Source organism: Oncorhynchus kisutch, linkage group LG15 (assembly GCF_002021735.2).
Source record: "Oncorhynchus kisutch isolate 150728-3 linkage group LG15, Okis_V2, whole genome shotgun sequence".
NCBI lineage: Eukaryota > Metazoa > Chordata > Actinopteri > Salmoniformes > Salmonidae > Oncorhynchus > Oncorhynchus kisutch.
In genome coordinates, this window is record NC_034188.2 from 24,024,392 (window position 1) to 24,045,530 (window position 21,139).

The window sequence follows — 21,139 nt, forward strand, 5'->3', positions numbered from 1 at the left end:
GTAATATGATGTGAACTGGTTTAGTGTATCAGCCTCCTGCAGTTGAGCTAATAAATAAACAGAGGAGGGGTACAGTAATCTGATGTGAACTGGTTTAGTGTATCAGCCTCCTGCAGTTGAGCTAATAAATAAACAGAGGAGGGGTACAGTAATCTGATGTGAACTGGTTTAGTGTATCAGCCTCCTGCAGTTGAGATAATAAATAAACAGAGGAGGGGTAGAGTAATCTGATGTGAACTGGTTTAGTGTATCAGCCTCCTGCAGTTGAGATAATAAATAAACAGAGGAGGGGTACAGTAATATGATGTGAACTGGTTTAGTGTATCAGCCTCCTGCAGTTGAGCTAATAAATAAACAGAGGAGGGGTACAGTAATATGATGTGAACTGGTTTAGTGTATCAGCCTCCTGCAGTTGAGCTAATAAATAAACAGAGGAGGGGTACAGTAATCTGATGTGAACTGGTTTAGTGTATCAGCCTCCTGCAGTTGAGCTAATAAATAAACAGAGGAGGGGTACAGTAATATGATGTGAACTGGTTTAGTGTATCAGCCTCCTGCAGTTGAGCTAATAAATAAACAGAGGAGGGGTACAGTAATATGATGTGAACTGGTTTAGTGTATCAGCCTCCTGCAGTTGAGCTAATAAATAAACAGAGGAGGGGTACAGTAATCTGATGTGAACTGGTTTAGTGTATCAGCCTCCTGCAGTTGAGCTAATAAATAAACAGAGGAGGGGTACAGTAATCTGATGTGAACTGGTTTAGTGTATCAGCCTCCTGCAGTTGAGCTAATAAATAAACAGAGGAGGGGTACAGTAATATGATGTGAACTGGTTTAGTGTATCAGCCTCCTGCAGTTGAGCTAATAAATAAACAGAGGAGGGGTACAGTAATATGATGTGAACTGGTTTAGTGTATCAGCCTCCTGCAGTTGAGCTAATAAATAAACAGAGGAGGGGTACAGTAATCTGATGTGAACTGGTTTAGTGTATCAGCCTCCTGCAGTTGAGCGAATAAATAAACAGAGGAGGGGTACAGTAATCTGATGTGAACTGGTTTAGTGTATCAGCCTCCTGCAGTTGAGCTAATAAATAAACAGAGGAGGGGTACAGTAATATGATGTGAACTGGTTTAGTGTATCAGCCTCCTGCAGTTGAGCTAATAAATAAACAGAGGAGGGGTACAGTAATATGATGTGAACTGGTTTAGTGTATCAGCCTCCTGCAGTTGAGCTAATAAATAAACAGAGGAGGGGTACAGTAATCTGATGTGAACTGGTTTAGTGTATCAGCCTCCTGCAGTTGAGCTAATAAATAAACAGAGGAGGGGTACAGTAATATGATGTGAACTGGTTTAGTGTATCAGCCTCCTGCAGTTGAGCTAATAAATAAACAGAGGAGGGGTACAGTAATATGATGTGAACTGGTTTAGTGTATCAGCCTCCTGCAGTTGAGCTAATAAATAAACAGAGGAGGGGTACAGTAATCTGATGTGAACTGGTTTAGTGTATCAGCCTCCTGCAGTTGAGCTAATAAATAAACAGAGGAGGGGTACAGTAATCTGATGTGAACTGGTTTAGTGTATCAGCCTCCTGCAGTTGAGATAATAAATAAACAGAGGAGGGGTACAGTAATCTGATGTGAACTGGTTTAGTGTATCAGCCTCCTGCAGTTGAGATAATAAATAAACAGAGGAGGGGTACAGTAATATGATGTGAACTGGTTTAGTGTATCAGCCTCCTGCAGTTGAGCTAATAAATAAACAGAGGAGGGGTACAGTAATATGATGTGAACTGGTTTAGTGTATCAGCCTCCTGCAGTTGAGCTAATAAATAAACAGAGGAGGGGTACAGTAATCTGATGTGAACTGGTTTAGTGTATCAGCCTCCTGCAGTTGAGCTAATAAATAAACAGAGGAGGGGTACAGTAATATGATGTGAACTGGTTTAGTGTATCAGCCTCCTGCAGTTGAGCTAATAAATAAACAGAGGAGGGGTACAGTAATATGATGTGAACTGGTTTAGTGTATCAGCCTCCTGCAGTTGAGCTAATAAATAAACAGAGGAGGGGTACAGTAATCTGATGTGAACTGGTTTAGTGTATCAGCCTCCTGCAGTTGAGCTAATAAATAAACAGAGGAGGGGTACAGTAATCTGATGTGAACTGGTTTAGTTTATCAGCCTCCTGCAGTTGAGCTAATAAATAAACAGAGGAGGGGTACAGTAATATGATGTGAACTGGTTTAGTGTATCAGCCTCCTGCAGTTGAGCTAATAAATAAACAGAGGAGGGGTACAGTAATATGATGTGAACTGGTTTAGTGTATCAGCCTCCTGCAGTTGAGCTAATAAATAAACAGAGGAGGGGTACAGTAATCTGATGTGAACTGGTTTAGTGTATCAGCCTCCTGCAGTTGAGCGAATAAATAAACAGAGGAGGGGTACAGTAATCTGATGTGAACTGGTTTAGTGTATCAGCCTCCTGCAGTTGAGCTAATAAATAAACAGAGGAGGGGTACAGTAATCTGATGTGAACTGGTTTAGTGTATCAGCCTCCTGCAGTTGAGCTAATAAATAAACAGAGGAGGGGTACAGTAATATGATGTGAACTGGTTTAGTGTATCAGCCTCCTGCAGTTGAGCTAATAAATAAACAGAGGAGGGGTACAGTAATATGATGTGAACTGGTTTAGTGTATCAGCCTCCTGCAGTTGAGCTAATAAATAAACAGAGGAGGGGTACAGTAATCTGATGTGAACTGGTTTAGTGTATCAGCCTCCTGCAGTTGAGATAATAAATAAACAGAGGAGGGGTACAGTAATATGATGTGAACTGGTTTAGTGTATCAGCCTCCTGCAGTTGAGCTAATAAATAAACAGAGGAAGGGTACAGTAATCTGATTTGAACTGGTTTAGTGTATCAGCCTCCTGCAGTTGAGCTAATAAATAAACAGAGGAGGGGTACAGTAATATGATGTGAACTGGTTTAGTGTATCAGCCTCCTGCAGTTGAGCTAATAAATAAACAGAGGAGGGGTACAGTAATCTGATGTGAACTGGTTTAGTGTATCAGCCTCCTGCAGTTGAGCTAATAAATAAACAGAGGAGGGGTACAGTAATATGATGTGAACTGGTTTAGTGTATCAGCCTCCTGCAGTTGAGCTAATAAATAAACAGAGGAGGGGTACAGTAATCTGATGTGAACTGGTTTAGTGTATCAGCCTCCTGCAGTTGAGCTAATAAATAAACAGAGGAGGGGTACAGTAATATGATGTGAACTGGTTTAGTGTATCAGCCTCCTGCAGTTGAGCTAATAAATAAACAGAGGAGGGGTACAGTAATATGATGTGAACTGGTTTAGTGTATCAGCCTCCTGCAGTTGAGCTAATAAATAAACAGAGGAGGGGTACAGTAATCTGATGTGAACTGGTTTAGTGTATCAGCCTCCTGCAGTTGAGCGAATAAATAAACAGAGGAGGGGTACAGTAATCTGATGTGAACTGGTTTAGTGTATCAGCCTCCTGCAGTTGAGCTAATAAATAAACAGAGGAGGGGTACAGTAATCTGATGTGAACTGGTTTAGTGTATCAGCCTCCTGCAGTTGAGCTAATAAATAAACAGAGGAGGGGTACAGTAATATGATGTGAACTGGTTTAGTGTATCAGCCTCCTGCAGTTGAGCTAATAAATAAACAGAGGAGGGGTACAGTAATATGATGTGAACTGGTTTAGTGTATCAGCCTCCTGCAGTTGAGCTAATAAATAAACAGAGGAGGGGTACAGTAATCTGATGTGAACTGGTTTAGTGTATCAGCCTCCTGCAGTTGAGATAATAAATAAACAGAGGAGGGGTACAGTAATATGATGTGAACTGGTTTAGTGTATCAGCCTCCTGCAGTTGAGCTAATAAATAAACAGAGGAAGGGTACAGTAATCTGATTTGAACTGGTTTAGTGTATCAGCCTCCTGCAGTTGAGCTAATAAATAAACAGAGGAGGGGTACAGTAATATGATGTGAACTGGTTTAGTGTATCAGCCTCCTGCAGTTGAGCTAATAAATAAACAGAGGAGGGGTACAGTAATCTGATGTGAACTGGTTTAGTGTATCAGCCTCCTGCAGTTGAGCTAATAAATAAACAGAGGAGGGGTACAGTAATATGATGTGAACTGGTTTAGTGTATCAGCCTCCTGCAGTTGAGCTAATAAATAAACAGAGGAGGGGTACAGTAATCTGATGTGAACTGGTTTAGTGTATCAGCCTCCTGCAGTTGAGCTAATAAATAAACAGAGGAGGGGTACAGTAATCTGATGTGAACTGGTTTAGTGTATCAGCCTCCTGCAGTTGAGCTAATAAATAAACAGAGGAGGGGTACAGTAATCTGATGTGAACTGGTTTAGTGTATCAGCCTCCTGCAGTTGAGCTAATAAATAAACAGAGGAGGGGTACAGTAATCTGATGTGAACTGGTTTAGTGTATCAGCCTCCTGCAGTTGAGCTAATAAATAAACAGAGGAGGGGTACAGTAATCTGATGTGAACTGGTTTAGTGTATCAGCCTCCTGCAGTTGAGCTAATAAATAAACAGAGGAGGGGTACAGTAATATGATGTGAACTGGTTTAGTGTATCAGCCTCCTGCAGTTGAGCTAATAAATAAACAGAGGAGGGGTACAGTAATATGATGTGAACTGGTTTAGTGTATCAGCCTCCTGCAGTTGAGCTAATAAATAAACAGAGGAGGGGTACAGTAATCTGATGTGAACTGGTTTAGTGTATCAGCCTCCTGCAGTTGAGCTAATAAATAAACAGAGGAGGGGTACAGTAATCTGATGTGAACTGGTTTAGTGTATCAGCCTCCTGCAGTTGAGATAATAAATAAACAGAGGAGGGGTACAGTAATCTGATGTGAACTGGTTTAGTGTATCAGCCTCCTGCAGTTGAGATAATAAATAAACAGAGGAGGGGTACAGTAATATGATGTGAACTGGTTTAGTGTATCAGCCTCCTGCAGTTGAGCTAATAAATAAACAGAGGAGGGGTACAGTAATATGATGTGAACTGGTTTAGTGTATCAGCCTCCTGCAGTTGAGCTAATAAATAAACAGAGGAGGGGTACAGTAATCTGATGTGAACTGGTTTAGTGTATCAGCCTCCTGCAGTTGAGCTAATAAATAAACAGAGGAGGGGTACAGTAATATGATGTGAACTGGTTTAGTGTATCAGCCTCCTGCAGTTGAGCTAATAAATAAACAGAGGAGGGGTACAGTAATATGATGTGAACTGGTTTAGTGTATCAGCCTCCTGCAGTTGAGCTAATAAATAAACAGAGGAGGGGTACAGTAATCTGATGTGAACTGGTTTAGTGTATCAGCCTCCTGCAGTTGAGCTAATAAATAAACAGAGGAGGGGTACAGTAATCTGATGTGAACTGGTTTAGTGTATCAGCCTCCTGCAGTTGAGCTAATAAATAAACAGAGGAGGGGTACAGTAATATGATGTGAACTGGTTTAGTGTATCAGCCTCCTGCAGTTGAGCTAATAAATAAACAGAGGAGGGGTACAGTAATATGATGTGAACTGGTTTAGTGTATCAGCCTCCTGCAGTTGAGCTAATAAATAAACAGAGGAGGGGTACAGTATCTGATGTGAACTGGTTTAGTGTATCAGCCTCCTGCAGTTGAGCGAATAAATAAACAGAGGAGGGGTACAGTAATCTGATGTGAACTGGTTTAGTGTATCAGCCTCCTGCAGTTGAGCTAATAAATAAACAGAGGAGGGGTACAGTAATATGATGTGAACTGGTTTAGTGTATCAGCCTCCTGCAGTTGAGCTAATAAATAAACAGAGGAGGGGTACAGTAATCTGATGTGAACTGGTTTAGTGTATCAGCCTCCTGCAGTTGAGCTAATAAATAAACAGAGGAGGGGTACAGTAATATGATGTGAACTGGTTTAGTGTATCAGCCTCCTGCAGTTGAGCTAATAAATAAACAGAGGAGGGGTACAGTAATATGATGTGAACTGGTTTAGTGTATCAGCCTCCTGCAGTTGAGCTAATAAATAAACAGAGGAGGGGTACAGTAATATGATGTGAACTGGTTTAGTGTATCAGCCTCCTGCAGTTGAGCTAATAAATAAACAGAGGAGGGGTACAGTAATCTGATGTGAACTGGTTTAGTGTATCAGCCTCCTGCAGTTGAGCTAATAAATAAACAGAGGAGGGGTACAGTAATATGATGTGAACTGGTTTAGTGTATCAGCCTCCTGCAGTTGAGCTAATAAATAAACAGAGGAGGGGTACAGTAATATGATGTGAACTGGTTTAGTGTATCAGCCTCCTGCAGTTGAGCTAATAAATAAACAGAGGAGGGGTACAGTAATCTGATGTGAACTGGTTTAGTGTATCAGCCTCCTGCAGTTGAGCTAATAAATAAACAGAGGAGGGGTACAGTAATCTGATGTGAACTGGTTTAGTGTATCAGCCTCCTGCAGTTGAGCTAATAAATAAACAGAGGAGGGGTACAGTAATATGATGTGAACTGGTTTAGTGTATCAGCCTCCTGCAGTTGAGCTAATAAATAAACAGAGGAGGGGTACAGTAATATGATGTGAACTGGTTTAGTGTATCAGCCTCCTGCAGTTGAGCTAATAAATAAACAGAGGAGGGGTACAGTAATATGATGTGAACTGGTTTAGTGTATCAGCCTCCTGCAGTTGAGCTAATAAATAAACAGAGGAGGGGTACAGTAATATGATGTGAACTGGTTTAGTGTATCAGCCTCCTGCAGTTGAGCTAATAAATAAACAGAGGAGGGGTACAGTAATATGATGTGAACTGGTTTAGTGTATCAGCCTCCTGCAGTTGAGCTAATAAATAAACAGAGGAGGGGTACAGTAATCTGATGTGAACTGGTTTAGTGTATCAGCCTCCTGCAGTTGAGCTAATAAATAAACAGAGGAGGGGTACAGTAATATGATGTGAACTGGTTTAGTGTATCAGCCTCCTGCAGTTGAGCTAATAAATAAACAGAGGAGGGGTACAGTAATATGATGTGAACTGGTTTAGTGTATCAGCCTCCTGCAGTTGAGCTAATAAATAAACAGAGGAGGGGTACAGTAATCTGATGTGAACTGGTTTAGTGTATCAGCCTCCTGCAGTTGAGCTAATAAATAAACAGAGGAGGGGTACAGTAATCTGATGTGAACTGGTTTAGTGTATCAGCCTCCTGCAGTTGAGCTAATAAATAAACAGAGGAGGGGTAGAGTAATCTGATGTGAACTGGTTTAGTGTATCAGCCTCCTGCAGTTGAGCTAATAAATAAACAGAGGAGGGGTACAGTAATCTGATGTGAACTGGTTTAGTGTATCAGCCTCCTGCAGTTGAGATAATAAATAAACAGAGGAGGGGTACAGTAATCTGATGTGAACTGGTTTAGTGTATCAGCCTCCTGCAGTTGAGATAATAAATAAACAGAGGAGGGGTACAGTAATATGATGTGAACTGGTTTAGTGTATCAGCCTCCTGCAGTTGAGCTAATAAATAAACAGAGGAGGGGTACAGTAATATGATGTGAACTGGTTTAGTGTATCAGCCTCCTGCAGTTGAGCTAATAAATAAACAGAGGAGGGGTACAGTAATCTGATGTGAACTGGTTTAGTGTATCAGCCTCCTGCAGTTGAGCTAATAAATAAACAGAGGAGGGGTACAGTAATATGATGTGAACTGGTTTAGTGTATCAGCCTCCTGCAGTTGAGCTAATAAATAAACAGAGGAGGGGTACAGTAATATGATGTGAACTGGTTTAGTGTATCAGCCTCCTGCAGTTGAGCTAATAAATAAACAGAGGAGGGGTACAGTAATCTGATGTGAACTGGTTTAGTGTATCAGCCTCCTGCAGTTGAGCTAATAAATAAACAGAGGAGGGGTACAGTAATCTGATGTGAACTGGTTTAGTGTATCAGCCTCCTGCAGTTGAGCTAATAAATAAACAGAGGAGGGGTACAGTAATATGATGTGAACTGGTTTAGTGTATCAGCCTCCTGCAGTTGAGCTAATAAATAAACAGAGGAGGGGTACAGTAATATGATGTGAACTGGTTTAGTGTATCAGCCTCCTGCAGTTGAGCTAATAAATAAACAGAGGAGGGGTACAGTAATATGATGTGAACTGGTTTAGTGTATCAGCCTCCTGCAGTTGAGCTAATAAATAAACAGAGGAGGGGTACAGTAATCTGATGTGAACTGGTTTAGTGTATCAGCCTCCTGCAGTTGAGATAATAAATAAACAGAGGAAGGGTACAGTAATCTGATGTGAACTGGTTTAGTGTATCAGCCTCCTGCAGTTGAGCTAATAAATAAACAGAGGAAGGGTACAGTAATCTGATGTGAACTGGTTTAGTGTATCAGCCTCCTGCAGTTGAGCTAATAAATAAACAGAGGAGGGGTACAGTAATATGATGTGAATTGGTTTAGTGTATCAGCCTCCTGCAGTTGAGATAATAAATAAACAGAGGAAGGGTACAGTAATCTGATGTGAACTGGTTTAGTGTATCAGCCTCCTGCAGTTGAGCTAATAAATAAACAGAGGAAGGGTACAGTAATATGATGTGAACTGGTTTAGTGTATCAGCCTCCTGCAGTTGAGCTAATAAATAGTGTTATTAATGAGATGGAGTGTGACTTACCAAGCTCTTATGTTCAACTATTTCCCAGAGTGTGAGCTTACATTGTGTGATGTGCTTGCCTCATGAAAAGCTTACACTAAGCCTTGAGTTTTGACAATATTTGTATCAAATACTCCTAACCCATATTCTCCAATAGTGCTTGTCGTGTGCTGTGTATCAATGTACCAGCCTATAAGGAGGAATTGGTCCATGTACCAGCCTATCAGGAGGAACTAGTCCATGTACCAGCCTATCAGGAGGAACTAGTCCATGTACCAGCGTATCAGAAGGAACTAGTCCATGTACCCGCCTATCAGGAGGAACTAGTCCATGTACCAGTCTATCAGAAGGAACTAGTCCATGTACCAGCCTATCAGGAGGAACTAGTCCATGTACCAGCGTATCAGAAGGAACTAGTCCATGTACCAGCCTATCAGAAGGAACTAGTCCATGTACCAGCCTATCAGAAGGAACTAGTCCATGTACCAGCCTATCAGGAGGAACTAGTCCATGTACCAGCCTATCAGGAGGAACTAGTCCATGTACCAGCCTATCAGGAGGGACTAGTCCATGTACCAGCCTATCAGGAGGAACTAGTCCATGTACCAGCCTATCAGGAGGAACTAGTCCATGTACCAGCCTATCAGGAGGAACTAGTCCATGTACCAGCCTATCAGAAGGAACTAGTCCATGTACCAGCCTATCAGGAGGAACTGGTTCATGTATAAAAAATAAAGAAAAACCCTTGAAGGAATATGTGTTTCCAATCTTTTGACTGGTACTGTAAGTACAAGTGGTACCAAAGAGCCTGCTAAAGTTCCATTGTTAAAGACAGTCACTATTTTGTTATTGGTTTCAGAATTGGGATGGCTATAAACCCAAGCCTAGATGAGATGGATAACACTGTGAAGCAGCTGGACGTGGGGGAAGTAGGATGAATGTCACCTGGGAGGAACAGGCAAGTCAGCCGTTGATCCTGGAGGGCCCATACTAGGATAGCTTGCTCCTGGCCAGTGGAGGGTTTTCTCTTCACCAGACCACACAGTGCAACCTGGAAGGTGCGGTGCCTTGTCGTCCTACACAGCGGCATGGTAGTGGTCAAAGGAATGAGGTACCTACCCAGACAATGAAGGTTTGCCCGCTACAGAGGAGTGGAGCTCTGGGAACCCTACCTAGCCCAGTTTCAGCTAGCTGCGTGGCAAAATAGATGGACTGAAGAGGATATGACAATCTGGACCCTCTATTTCTGAAACTATCTGCCACCATTGTCGCAACCCCTATTACCAGCCTGTTCAACCTCTCTTTCATCTCGTCTGAGATCCCCAAGGATTGGAAAGCTGCCGCAGTCATCCCCCTCTTCAAAGGGGGAGACACCCTGGACCCAAACTGTTACAGACCTATATCCATCCTGCCCTGCCTATCTAAGGTCTTCGAAAGCCAAGTCAACAAACAGGTCACTGACCATCTCGAATCCCACCGTACCTTCTCCGCTGTGCAATCTGGTTTCCGAGCCGGTCATGGGTGCACCTCAGCCACACTCAAGGTACTAAACGACATCATAACCGCCATCGATAAAAGACAGTACTGTGCAGCCGTCTTCATCGACCTTGCCAAGGCTTTCGACTCTGTCAATCACCATATTCTTATCGGCAGACTCAGTAGCCTCAGTTTTTCGGATGACTGCCTTGCCTGGTTCACCAATTACTTTGCAGACAGAGTTCAGTGTGTCAAATCGGAGGGCATGCTGTCCGGTCCTCTGGCAGTCTCTATGGGGGTGCCACAGGGTTCAATTCTCGGGCCGACTCTTTTCTCTGTGTATATCAATGATGTTGCTCTTGCTACGGGCGATTCCCTGATCCACCTCTACGCAGACGACACCATTCTATATACTTTCGGCCCGTCTTTGGACACTGTGCTATCTAACCTCCAAACAAGCTTCAATGCCATACAACACTCCTTCCGTGGCCTCCAACTGCTCTTAAACGCTAGTAAAACCAAATGCATGCTTTTCAACCGGTCGCTGCCTGCACCTGCATGCCCGACTAGCATCACCACCCTGGATGGTTCCGACCTAGAATATGTGGACGTCTATAAGTACCTAGGTGTCTGGCTAGACTGCAAACTCTCCTTCCAGACTCATATCAAACATCTCCAATCGAAAATCAAATCAAGAGTCGGCTTTCTATTCCGCAACAAAGCCTCCTTCACTCAAGCCGCCAAGCTTACCCTAGTAAAACTGACTATCCTACCGATCCTCGACTTCGGCGATGTCATCTACAAAATGGCTTCCAACACTCTACTCAGCAAACTGGATGCAGTCTATCACAGTGCCATCCGTTTTGTCACTAAAGCACCTTATACTACCCACCACTGCGACTTGTATGCTCTAGTCGGCTGGCCCTCGCTACATATTCGTCGCCAGACCCACTGGCTCCAGGTCATCTACAAGTCTATGCTAGGTAAAGCTCCGCCTTATCTCAGCTCACTGGTCACGATGGCAACACCCATCCGTAGCACGCGCTCCAGCAGGTGTATCTCACTGATCATCCCTAAAGCCAACACCTCATTTGGCCGCCTTTCGTTCCAGTACTCTGCTGCCTGTGACTGGAACGAATTGCAAAAATCGCTGAAGTTGGAGACTTTTATCTCCCTCACCAACTTCAAACATCAGCTATCTGAGCAGCTAACCGATCGCTGCAGCTGTACATAGTCTATTGGTAAATAGCCCACCCTTTTCACCTACCTCATCCCCGTACTGTTTTTATTTATTTACTTTTCTGCTCTTCTGCACACCAATATCTCTACCTGTACATGACCATCTGATCTTTTATCACTCCAGCGTTAATCTGCAAAATTGTAATTATTTGCCTACCTCCTCATGCCTTTTGCACACATTGTATATAGACCCCCCCTTCGTTTTCTACTGTGTTATTGACTTGTTAATTGTTTACTCCATGTGTAACTCTTTGTTGTATGCTCACACTGCTATGCTTTATCTTGGCCAGGTCGCAGTTGCAAATGAGAACTTGTTCTCAACTAGCCTACCTGGTTAAATAAAGGTGAAATAAAATAAAAAATAAAATATGGCTGAACTGGACCTGGAGGGGAGTGACTTACAGGCCCTACTAGATCTTACCTCTGACCAGGGGAGGGACTACACTTCCCTAACTACCTGTCACAGGCAGGCTCATAGCCTGTGGCAAAAATAAGGGGACGCGAACAACAGGAGAATCAAAAAGGTTCTTTATTGTAAACCAAAACGATTAACTTTAAACAAAGAAAAGGGAATGAGGTGTGAAAGTATCATAATGTAAGGTGTATGTAAAGTGCATGGATGCGTGAATCTGTGTGTGTGAATGACTGAGTGAAAACTATGCAAAACTACAAAGGAACAAACAAAACAGGATCATACCTGGAGGAGCAGAGAGAGAGACAAGAGTGATTAGTGAAGCCGTTCAAATACCCTGAGCCCAGGTGACTCCAATCACTAACGACTCTCCTTTGCCTGCAGGAGGAACTGCCCCTGCACTGCAGAGGAGGGGCCGTGACAACCACCCTGAGGGACTACACTGCCCTAACTACCACCTTGAGGGAATACACTGCCCTAACTACCACCTTAAGGGACTACACTTCCCTAACTACCACCTTGAGGGAATACACTTCGCTAACTACCACCTTAAGGGACTACACTGCCCTAACTACCACCTTAAGGGACTACACTGCCCTAACTACCACCTTAAGGGACTACACTGCCCTAACTACCACCTTGAGGGACTACACTGCCCTAACTACCACCTTAAGGGACTACACTGCCCTAACTACCACCTTAAGGGACTACACTGCCCTAACTACCACCTTAAGGGAATACACGGCCTTACAGTAACTACTACCCTGAGGGACTACACTTCCCTAACTACCACCTTGAGGGAATACACCGCCATACAGTAAATACCATCGTGAGGGACTACACTGACCTAACTACCCCCCTGAGGGAATACACCGCCCTACAGTAAATACCATCGTGAGGGACTACACTGACCTAACTACCCCCCTGAGGGACTACACTGCCATAACTACCACCCTGAGGGACACTTCCTCCTGGACTTGACACCAGTGAGGCTCTAATAGCATGTTCTCCGTGCCACACTGAGGCCCTGGAAAAGAGCCGAGTTACCCCAAGGGCATGGCGGGTAGAAATAGAGTTGGAGACCAAGATCTCAGATGAGGTGGTCTGTTAAGCCAAAGTGGAACACCGGCAGTGGACTCCACGAAGGTCCACTTCAAGAGGTCAACACCAGCCTGCCTGTGCGCAGAAAGGTCACTTCGCTAGCTATTGTGAAGCCCCACCTCAGCCCTTGCCTGCCCCTGAGTTGACGGGAAAACCTAGGGGGATGATGAAGTGAGGGGAACACCATTTCAGTCCCCTGATGACCCCGTTGAGCCGGAACATCAAGTTGGTTGTTTGGGCCATATGCATGGCCTCTACCTTCCATGCAGCATCAGTGGTGAGGCCTGCCAGGCGTTGATTGACATCCTTGTTCAGCCTGGTGTTCTTCCAGATACAGTGGGCCCTTCCCCTCCCGGCAATGTCTCATTGGAGCACGAGTTCTGGTTGGCCATTATCCAAGATTATGTTGCGTTTGTCCGTTAACCCAGGGCTTTGAAATACAAGTGTGAATCCTTAGCCCAGTTGGATTTCCTGAGGGTTGGATTTCCTGAGTCAAGCAGGGTCATGCCTAGATGTTGGAACACGGAAACTCCAGATGAAACACTCCGTCGTGGGACTTTGGGGCAGTGGAAGAAGACAATGGCAGCCACAGGTGGCAGACAGCCCCACAAAGATCCTTCCTCCAGATGAGGAGCAGCTGGAGGAAGAACAACTACATTGTTCTTAACCCCAGGCTATCTTGGTCCCATGCTAGACTAGCCCTGAGCTAGCTTAGCTTGTGTTCACACAAGCATTTGTTAACCCTGGGCTAAGGATTCACAACCCACAGCCCTGGGCTAACGGACAACCAACATTCTATACCAATGTATACGCAATAAGACATTAACACATCATTTCTTCCTGCTTCTGGACTAGCATTTGATTTCCAGCAGTGATGGTTTGTATAAACCTTCCTTGTCTGTCTGTCGACATCGTAATTGTTCTTATATTTTATTTTATTTAACCTTTATTTAACTAGGCAAGTCAGTTAAGAACAAATTCTTATTTACAATGATGGCCTACCCCGGCCAAACCCTCCTTTAACCCGGACGACACTGGGGCAATTGTGCGCCACCCTATGGGACTCCCGATCACGGCCTGTTGTGATCGGGTCTGCACTGCGATGCAATTACTTAGACTGCTGTGCCACTCAGGATCCCAAAATACCTCAGGAAATAATGTTTCACCAAAGAGTTTTATCTGTGGTTTCAGTTTTAAAAGTCGATATCACCCCTTTACAGATGCTGTGAACTAAAATCTTTTCCAGGCATTTTGCCTGATCCAGGCAAAATCATGCAACAATATTATTATCATGGATATATGCAATTAACTGTCAATAGAAAACCTATGAAAACTGAGGAAAATGTAGCCTTTGCTGCCCTTCCAGAAGTAAAGTTTGTAACTTTAGTTGGCTAAGTGAGAAGAAGTGAGCCAGCCTGCATAGCACCTGTTTTTGTTAGACATAGCAACCAATGTTTTTGTTAGACATAGCAACCAATGTTTTTGTTAGACATAGCAACCAATGTTTTTGTTAGACATAGCAACCAATGTTTTTCCACGGATGAAAGTATTTTGTTTCTTGTCCTCAGATGGTAGGATTAATAGTATGAATTTCCTTGTCAAAACAAGGTGCAGAACGCATTACAGGCATCACGAGCATATGTAAATCAAGTAAACATGCAGCTTTTGTGATTGGACAGTGAGCATTCTAGGCATTGTTCTTGACCTCATTTGTCACATATACTCCCTCTCTGGCCTCTAGGTCATCAGGCTGCTGATTATCCCACACATCTGTCACCATGGTCTTGCACACCTGCACCTCATGACACTCACCTGGACACCATCACCTCCTTGATTATTTTTCCTATATCTGTCACTCCCCTTGGTTCTTTCCTCAGGTGTTATTGACTCTGTTTTCATGTCTGTGCGCTGTTTGCGTTTCGTGTTCATTGTTTCTTTTATTTATTAAAACACTCACTCTCTGAACTTGCTTCCCAACTCTCAGCGCACTTGTTACATAATTTCACCTTAGCTATTTTGGCACAGAGTTTCTGGGGCTAACCCCGTAAATTCGGTGCTAACCCTGCTCTGGAGCAGCACTAGCTAGCCTGGGGCTAACATGGTGCTAGGCTAGCCCACTTCAGTATGTGCAAGTGTGAACAGACGCTTAGCCCTGAGCTAAAATCTCCCTTAGCCCAAGGAGGGTCTTAGCCCTGGGCTAAGGTGCATTATGAACGTGTCTATTCATGGACAGTTAGTTAGATAGCTGTTACCCACTCATTTGTCCTGGGAAATTAACATTGCTGATTGGGATCTTATTTTCCCTGAAATGCATATGGTTCTTGTGTTAGCTGTAGGTTTTGACCAGGAGTCATACAAAATCATGTGTCTCTAGTCCGATGAATGACTACTGTAAATTAACAGTATATTTTTTGTTTAAAAGTTATTTTAAAATAAATTGTGTGTGGGTACAGATGTCCATCTTAATTTGATCACACTGTTTCAGGAGAAATGTTCCTGCACTGCAGGAAATGCCTACATTTAATGTATTTGAGGGTTAAAAAGGCTTCTAAAGATTGTAATTTCCACATTAAAATGTTATACTTGATTTCCCCTAATGAAAAATGTATCGACCCCTACAACAATGTCCATGAATTATAATCCACATAATATTCACATTTCCTGTTGCTGCACATTTCCAGCTGTCGGAAAATGGTCGAACGATCAGACATCTGTCTGTGGGTGTGTCTTATAAAAAATGATTATGATTATTTTAATTTGTTTGTAAATTAGTTGACCAATTTGATTTGATTAAATATGAATATGTTTCATTTGGATTATTTGTTTGTAATTAAGGTATTATGATTTATAACATGTTTTCTTGTGATTGTTATGCACATTAGTAGCCTAACTTTTGTCGTCCTCCAAACTACAGTGCATTGGGAAAGTATTCAGACCCATTCCCTTCTTTCAAAATGTTGTTACGTTGCAGCCTTATTCTAAAATGGATGAAATAAAATGTTTCCTCACCAACACACAATACCCCACAATGACAAAGCGAAAAAAGGTTTTACATTTCTTTAGCAAATTTATATTTTTAACAGAAATACCTTATTTATATAAGTATTCAGACCCTTTGCTATGAGATACGAAATTGAGCTCAGGTGCATCCTGTTTCCATTGATCATCCTTGAGATGTTTCTACAACTTGATTGGAGTCCACTTGTGGTAAATTGATTGGACATGATTTGGAAAGGCACACATCAGTCTATATAAGGTCCCACAGTTGACAGTGCATGCCAGAGCAAAAATGAAACCATGAGGTCGTAGTAATTGTCCATAGAGCACCGAGACAGGATTTTGTCGAGGCACAGATCTGGGGAAGGCTACTAAAACATTTCTGTATTGAAGGTCCCAAAGAACACAGTGGCCTACATCATTCTTAAATGAAAGAAGCTTAGAACCACCAAGACTCTTCCTAGCCACCCGTCAAACTGAGCAAATAGGGGAGAAGGGCCTTGATCAGGGAGGTGATTAAGAACCCCATGGTCACTCTGACAGAGCTCCAGAGATCCTCTGTGGAGATAGGATAATCTTCCAGAAGGACAACCATTTCTGCAGCACTCCACCAATCAGGACTTTATAGTAGAGTGGCCAGATGGAAACCACTCCTCAGAAAAAGGTACATGACAGGCCACTTGGAGTTTGTTAAAGGCACCTAAAGGACTCTCAGATCATGAGAAACAACATTCTCTGGTCTGATGAAACCAAAATTAAACTCTTCGGCCTGAATGCTAAGTATCACATCTGGAGGAAACCAGGCACCACTCATCACCTGGCCAATAACATCCCTATGGTGAAGCATGGTGGTGGCAGCATCATGCAGTGGGAATGTTTTTCAGTGGTAGGGACTGGGAGACTAGTCAGGATCGAGGCAAAGATGAACTGAGCTATATACAGAGAGATCCTTGATAAAAACTTGCTCCAGAGCGCTCCGGACCTCAGACTGGGGCAAAGGTTCACCTTCCAACAAGACAACGACCCTAAGCACACAGACAAGACAATTCAGGAGTGGCTTTGGGACAAGTCTCTGAATGTCCTTGAGTGGCCCAGCCTGTGCCTGGACTTGAACCCGATCAAACATCTCTGGAGAGACATGAAAATAGCTGTGCAGCAATGCTCCACATCCAACCTGACAGAACTTGAGAGGATCTGCAGAGAAGAAACCTAGTTAAATTGCCTGGTTAAATAAAGGTTAAATTCAAAATATAAAATATAAAAAGAATGGGGAAAACTCCCCAAATATAGGTGTGTCAAGCTTGTAGCGTCATACCCAAGAAGACTCAATGCTGTAATCGCTGCCAAAGGTGTTTCAACAAAGTAAAGGGTCTGATATTTCAGGTTTTTATTTGTCATAAATTTGCAAACATTTCTAAAAACATTTTTTCCCTTTGTCATTTTGGGTGTAGATTGATGTAATCAATTTTAGAATAAGTCTGTAACGTAACAAATGTCAAAAATGTCAAGGGGTCTGAATTCTTTTCGAAGTCACTGTACAGTATATCTACAGAAACATATCTTTATACACAACATAAACATATATAAAATATCTCAAACAGCATAAATCACAACCAATATTGTTATTGTGCCTAAAGGAAACATATGAAAATGTATCCAAAAAGCTGTGCTTATTGCACGATTAGAATTTTTTGATCTGAAAGTTGAATGTCATGTTTACAGTATAGCTATGTAATCTTAATCTTGATCTTGTCAGACTGTGAACCAAAATGAACTTTCTGTTACAATCTCATCTAAGACAGAATGCATTGTCAAGTTTTAGGACTCATTTTTTTAAGCAAATTTCGGTCCTCTCGCTGTGACACCATGATTTAGCACCCATTTTCCCCTCCATGTTTGTTTCTTGTTTAAACAGTGGGAATGTTACTTTTGTTGACATTTTCGATCCTTTGTTACCACAGCAAAAGTAGAGCTGGTGTCAACAAGATGAATGGTTATAGAGTAAGGGGGTGTTATCTGTTTTGAATGCGGTATGAGAATGTGTCAGTTATAAATTATACATGATTGTTTTTCAGTTGCAACTTGTGGTTAAAGTAGTGATTGATAAATGTGTTGTCTTAGCTTTCTGGAATGTAAGAAGTTTATTAACAGTAGAAAGTAATTTTTTAGGTAGAAAAACACCTCTATGGATCTTTACACTTACAGCCTTCCAGACTGCTGCTCAGAGACACTCCCAGAATCCTTCACTCCAGCCAGTTTAGGCCATGCCAGAAGTTTTCAATAACTCAAAGTTTCAGTTTATATCAGAAAGATTTGTTCACATCAGTCCAAAATGACAAAATGTTATTAACATTTTTAATCAAACCTCCTTTGTGCTTTCAGGGGTTTGATACCTTAATGCTGTATGTTTCTTTTGTATTTATGTTCTTATGGTCCTTTAGCCATAGCAGTATATATTTATGGCTACATTTGACTAAAGTTATGCTAGAGTCAGTAATCAGTGCTGGGGAAGAGTGTTACCGTCTGCTTTAGTTTATTGCAGTTGTAAAACTGTTATATTTGCATGTAGAATAAAGAGACAATCAATGTCGAGATCATACGAGATCATCAGATGGGAAATATTTATTACTGGAAATTGTAAATGTTCTCCTGTACTTTCAAGTGCCTCTGAAATGATATAATATCATGTTTAATGAAGTGCCTTTCTGAATGTCCCTATATTTATATACTCTGTCAGTAAATGTATGTAAGTAAGCCAGTCTCTGCTCGTTATTTCTGATTGTTAGGTGGTCTGATATACAACTGATTTACTCCTTTCCTCCTTCAACATTTTGATGCAAGTCATTTTTGCATTACCGTTCAACACTACTCTGACTCAGGACAGGTTAGTTGATTTAGATGAAAAAAACGATCTAGAAAAATGAAATCCATTTTTCCCAAAATGCCATGCCCAAATACCAGCGCCATTCAAGAATTGCCACTTCACTAACATGAATAACTGCTCTAATAAGCAATGTATTATTGCCTTTAATAAACAAGGATACTGCTTTGTGAATGATTTAGTTCATGTTAACTACAACATAATTAAAAAGTGTTATGAAAATGAATAACTGAGAGACTAATCAGGATCGAAAGGAAGATGAATGAGCAAGGTACAGAGAGAGCCTTGATGAAAACCTTCTCCAGAGCACTCGGGACTCATACTGGGGCAAATGTTCACTTTCCAACAAGACAACAACCCTGAGAACACAGCCAAAACAACGCAGGAGGGGCTTCGGGACAAGTCTTTGAATGTCCTTGAGTGGCCAAGCCAGAGCTTGGCCTTGAATCCTATCTAACAACTCTGGAGAGGCCTGGAAATAGCTGTGCAGCGACTCTCCCCATCCAACCTGACAGAGCTTATGAGGATCTGCAGAGAAGAATGGGAGAAATTCCCCTAAATACTGTATATATACAGTACCAGTCCAAAGTTTGGACACAACTACTCATTCAAGGGAATCATGTAGTAACCAAAAAAGTGTTAAACATATCAAAATATATTCTATATTTGAGATTCTTCAAAGTAGCCTCCATTTGCCTTGATGACAGCTTTGCACACTCTTGGCATTCTCTCAACCAGCTTCATGAGGTAGTCACCTGGAATGCATTTCAATTAACAGGTGTGCCTTGTTTTAAGTTAATTTGTGGAATTTCTTTCCTTCTTAATGCATTTCAGCCAATCAGTTTTGTTGGGACAAGGTAGGGGTGGTATACAGATGATAGCCTTATTTGGTAAAAGACCAAGTCCATATTATGGCTAGAACAGCTCAAATAAGTAAAGATAAATTACAGTCCATCAATACTTTAAGACATGAAGGTCAGTCAATCCGGAAAAGTGCCGTCGCAAAAACCATCAAGCGCTATGTTGAAACTGGCTCTCATGAGGACCGCCACAGGAATGGAAGACACAGAGTTACCTCTGCTGCAGAGGATTAGTTCATTAGAGTTATCATCCTCAGAAATTGCAGCCCAAATAAATTCTTCACAGAGTTCAAGTAACAGACACATCTCAACATGAATTGTTCAGAGGAGACTGTGTGAATCAGGCCTTCATGGTCAAATTGCTGCAAAGAAACCACTGTCCTTTGGTCTGATGAGTCCAAATTTTAGGATTTTGTTTCCAACCGCCGAGACGCAGAGTAGGTGAACGGGAATCTCTGCATGTGTGGTTCCCACCGTGCTTCGCTGGTGACACTGTAGGTGATGTATTTAGAATGCAAGGCACACTTAACCAGCATGGCTACCACAGCATTCTGCAGCGATACGCCATCCCATCTGGTTTGCGCTGAGTGGGACAATCATTTGTTTTTCAACAGGACAATGACCCAACACACCTAAGGCTGTGTAAGGGCTATTTGATCAAGAAAGAGAGTGATGCAGTGCTGCATCATATGACCGGGCCTCCACAATCACCTGACCTCAACCCATTTGGGATGGTTCGGGATGAGTTGGACCACAGAGTGAAGGAAAAACAGCCAACAAGTGCTCAGCATATGTGGGAACTCCTTCAAGACTGTTGGAAAAACATTCCATGTGAAGCTGGTTCAGAGAGTGTCAAGAGTTTGCAAAGCTGTCATCAAGGCAAATGGTGGCTACTTTGAAGATATTATCAGGAATATTATCAGGAATCAAGGTAAGACCCAGATGCAGACTGTCGAAGTAACACTGTTTATTGTAGCAACAGGCGCAGACAAAGACAGGTCAAGGCAGGCAGGGGTCAAAAATCCAGGGAAAGGCCAAGGTACAGGACAGCAGGCGGACTCAGGGTCAGGGACAGGCAGGGTTCAGTAATCCAGAGGTGGAGCAAAGGTACAGGATGGCAGGAAGGCTCAGGTTCAGGGTCAGGCAGAGATGTCAGGCAGGCAAAGGTCAATACTGGGAGGACTAGCAAAGAGAGGCTGGGAAACGATAGGCGCTGACAGGAAAACTGCTGGTAAGTTTGAACGAACAAGACGAACTGGCAACAAACAGACAGAGAACACAGGTATAAATACCAAAGGGCATAATTGGGAAGATGGGCGACACATGGAGGGGGGAGGAGACAAGCACAAGGACAGGTGAAACAGATCAGGGTGTGACCAAAATATCATCTGTTTTGATTTGTTTAACACTTTTTTGGTTACTACATGATTCCATATGTGTTATTTCATAGTGTTGATGTCTTCACTGTTATTCTACAATGTAGAAAATAGTACAAATAAAGAACAACCCTGGAATGAGTAGGTG